At 38.3% G+C, this 4,196-nt stretch overlaps 1 long non-coding RNA gene across 2 annotated transcripts; it reads right to left on the bottom strand.

The window, feature by feature from the left end:
- Positions 1-428: 428 nt before the first annotated feature.
- On the bottom strand, positions 429-1,952 carry LOC135792733 (uncharacterized). 2 transcript variants are annotated; one of them, XR_010548444.1, is made up of 4 exons: positions 1,571-1,952; positions 1,414-1,487; positions 1,212-1,365; positions 429-1,047 (listed from the first exon to the last, which is right to left on the bottom strand). It is a non-coding gene; the product is annotated as an uncharacterized lncRNA (long non-coding RNA). The 2 variants fall into 2 exon arrangements; XR_010548445.1 differs by lacking the exon at positions 1,414-1,487 and having other exon boundaries at positions 1,212-1,351.
- Positions 1,953-4,196: the final 2,244 nt, after the last annotated feature.

The raw sequence follows: 4,196 nt of genomic DNA, 5'->3' as shown, positions 1-4,196 counted from the left end.
AAAAATTCGAGATAGCAAGTGTTCGACTTAACAAGAATTTCGAGATATGAAGAGTTAACTCATCAAATTTCGACATAAAAAGGCACAATTTCATAGAACATTTATTACGACAAATTACATTAGGTAACATAAAATGAAAGTCAAGTACATAATTATAATAAATGAACTTACACTGTATGTTTTAAATAATTGATAAAAATCTGTTATCTTCGTTTGATTCAAGCCATTTACAGATTTTTATCAATTATTTTTTCTAGTTCATATATAAATATATGATACTCGATATCATTACATCTTTCAATGTAAGTTCGTAGTGTATCAATTGCTGTATTGTATTCATGTTGTTGCTTGTTAACAGCCAAACAAATATGTACTGACTGAGCCAATTAACCAAAAGTGACCAAAAATGAAGAAACATAACATCTGTGTTTCTTAGAAATTAGAAAGTTTATTGAATGAATTCATTCCTTGCACGTGTGCAAAACAAAAACAATAGATAAGAGGCCCCGAGCCCCGAACATTTATTTTTGATTTTATTGCCACGAGTTTTAAGCTCCGGGAATCCCGAGTTTTGAGCTCCGGGAATCTCGAGTAAGAAATCATAAAATGTTATGAACTTCGACTTACTGAGGTAGTATTTGCAGTTCGAGTTACTGAGTATTAAAATGTACGAGTAATGCCTCACAGGGAAATAACTTATTGTTCGAGTTACTGAGTCTAAAAAATTCGAGTTAGTGCGTCGTTCGGGGTTCAGCGGAAGGGAATAGCATATCTTTTCGAGTTACTGAGGATTACGACTTAACAAGGTTCGAGTTATCAAGATTCTACTGTAGTTTGAAAAATAATGTGTGGGCGTAAGATTGGCGACAAAATATGCAGGTATCGCATCCCGTCGAAACGCAGTTGCTTTCCACCAGGCTGGTAGGCGTCCCTTTGGATGATGTAGTTGGAAAGCCGATCATATGTGCGATTCAATCAAATGGCAGGAGATTGTCGAGTGTATTTTCCACCGCAGCATACATCAGTGGGTGTTTTACGCTCCAAATTCTAAAATATTATAAAATTTAATCATAATAGTGGAAGTGCAATACAAATTTGATATTATAATAAAAATATATGTGATGCCAAGTTAACCGCCACGTATGAATTAAATGAAATTAAATATAAACAGTAATTGCAGTAAAGAAAAATAATGAAAACGTGCACTTTACCTTTATTTCTCGCGGTGCATGAAGGTCGCTGGAACATGGACAGGACAGACGCCACTGCTGGTAGCCAAGTCAATGATGTGCAATGCCCTCCATTAAAAGATGATCTTCGGGCAAATATTTGGTGCACACTTCACCAAGAACTAAAATTGAACCACTTTTTAAATACAGTAGTATTACACAGCTAGTTAAGTATGTTCACAACAATAACAAGGTAAGATATTGTCCTGCCTCGTCCTAGGCAAAGTCGACTTGACTGCACGTGTATGAATGAAACTTCTAGAAAAATACATGCATGAATAGGTGAATTAAACAGAGACAACAATTTCAGAAACAAAAATTAAATAAAGTCTGCACTTTACCGTTCCTTCTCGGCTTCTATAAAGAACATTGTCCAGGTTCCCAACCGAAAATACACCGAACGATCACAACAAACGTTGCCGATTCATGCTACCTGTATCTCGCGTGCATTCAGTATAAACAAGTTAATAGCACGCGGCCATCTTGCAATACGCACAACGAACGCAAAGAAAATGATCGATTTTGTATATTCAACACCCGATTATGTACTAATAATCACTAAACACCGCTGTAATAACTAAATGCAGTCGAGGGACGATTGAAATGAACGCGATTTACCGAATTACACACACAAAATAAAACGATAATAGACGCGAGAAACACACACGGCCTAACCAACGACCGGCACAAAACTGCGCTGCGCACATCGCGCAATCAGCGGCGGCACGCGAGGACACGTGATAATACTTCGCGCACGCTGCAACACAACGCGCACTATTTGCAACAAACAAGGTTGAATGCAGGATAGCCAACTCAGCGAATGCAACTTCTTTATACAATACTGATAAGCAATAGTGGAATTCCGCGTGCGAAATCGTCAATGTGATCACTGAAGTGCCGTAGGTATTGTCACATGCGCTTATTAAAACTATATGGCCCGGTGCCACAGTACGAATTATATACAAATAAATTATGTTTATTATAATAAGCAAATAATGAAGATATGACCTGATATTGTTATTGAATAGCAAGTTGGGAATATAAGGAAATTGATAGCTGTTCTCTACAATGCTTTAATTTGAAAATTAAACTACTTAGTAAAATGTTCTTTTTCTTACAATTCTCAATCAAATAGCGCTTTCCATTTTCTTCTAACTTGAAATAATATGTTAAGTACCAAGTGGCAAAACGGGGTTTTTTAGTCATAAAAGATAAAAGCATACATGACGCAGCAAATTTGGAAATTTCCGATGCTAAACAAACTCAAGAACTCGAAGAACTCCTTCAACTTGACCAGCCTGGCAAGCAGCTTGTAATTTCGCGTGGGCTGCTCCTACAAGCTCAGCAAGTGTTGTTTTTATTACAATATCATTCATTCACACAGAATGCATTTTACAGTTATATAAATTAATCCGTTTTGAAGAAATATTCTTCTGGTTTCCAAAGAAGACCTTTCCACTTTGTCACCAAATCATGGTATATCCATTACCATGACTTGACCATTACGGACTAGCGAATAAACTTTACCAATTGTAAAGCACTGGAAAATTCTTAAGGTGTCGAAATTAATGCAAGGTCGGCGATTGTGACTGTGCTTAGCAGAACGCGTGGGTCACGGCTGCGATCCGGTTATTCAACTACACTGCCATCGCCTGCCATCGACAGACAAGATTGGTAAAAACCGCGAATCGCAATCCGAAGAAGGTACTCGCGCATATCGATTGTAGAGTAAAGTGTTTTCGTCTCTGGTACAGACCGATTTCACGCGGATGCTAATTTTATTTCAGTTTTAACAGTCGTCTTTCGAAGCTTGTGCCATAAAGCAATCCTTTTATTTATTTTCGGTAACATTCTGGATGGTTTCGGTTGTGTAATTTGCGAGAATTGTCGCGTATGCGGAATTGCACCGCTGCGAAACGGTAAACGCAGCCCATGTTCATAAAATCTCCAGTGACAACGAAAAACGTGATACGACATTTAATATTCGGACGTCGCCCGCAGCGCCGGCCGCTTCCGAATGAGCCATAATACAAATGCATAAAAATTATATTGTTAACCCAGGTCAGGACTTGTGCCTGACACGCGATATTGCCTTTTCCAAGCAAGAGCTTTTTACTGCAGATTGCTATATCGAACGGGAACATTATTTCCAGTGTAGCCGCACATTCCTACTACATCTTCCTTTCAGTTTCTTCTACTTCTAGCGTCTCTTTATTAAGATACTTCATGATATTTCATTTACATTTCTGTGTACTATTTGCGGCTGGGATGTTGTGCAACTTGCGAAACATGTGCCCCATCATGGCGCACACATGATACCACAGCTTGTCGCCTGGCAGATCTTGCATGTTCCATCTGCCGTCCTGCGTGGCCCATCTTACACAACATTAAATCAACGTTTTATTTTAATCTAAATCGGCACACATCGCAAAGTATTTCCAAGGTGGATTGTGAACGAGTATAGGGCTCATTAATATTTGTTATTTAAATGTTATAAGATGCGTAAAGTTGGAGTTTTATTAGGCGAGCTAATTAAATTATTGTTGCACGCGATGCACCAGCGCTAATTTGTTATCATGCTTGGACCGCACGTCATTGTAGCAAGAACAGTGTTTATGAATAATGCATGAACAAAACACATTGCCAATCGACCAATTCAAGCCAGCAGGGCTTCCAGGGATAAATATAAACGAACAAGTGCATCAGCCATGCGCGATCTCCATCGCAAAATGTAAATTTGATCAGGAATCTTAGGATGAAAACAGTCTACTTAGATGAGGCAGATAGAGCTTTGATTACCATGAAACCAATCATGGCATATGGAATTTTATAAATATCAATATTTTTTGCTGTTTATCTGTTTGTTGTAATCTAGTTCATTCGACGCTTGTTCGGCCCCAGAAACACGCGCATTTTTCAATCAATGCTATCGAATTGCGAATTACGGTTCTATAGAATTCCATTCGT

Source organism: Atheta coriaria, unplaced genomic scaffold (assembly GCF_025399875.1).
Source record: "Atheta coriaria isolate IRGN ID8LTWV9N9 unplaced genomic scaffold, Caltech_Dcor_3.1 hic_scaffold_1_pilon, whole genome shotgun sequence".
Lineage (NCBI taxonomy): Eukaryota > Metazoa > Arthropoda > Insecta > Coleoptera > Staphylinidae > Dalotia > Dalotia coriaria.
The sequence above is the reverse complement of the archived record's forward strand: the minus strand, read 5'-3'. Positions and strand labels throughout refer to the sequence as shown.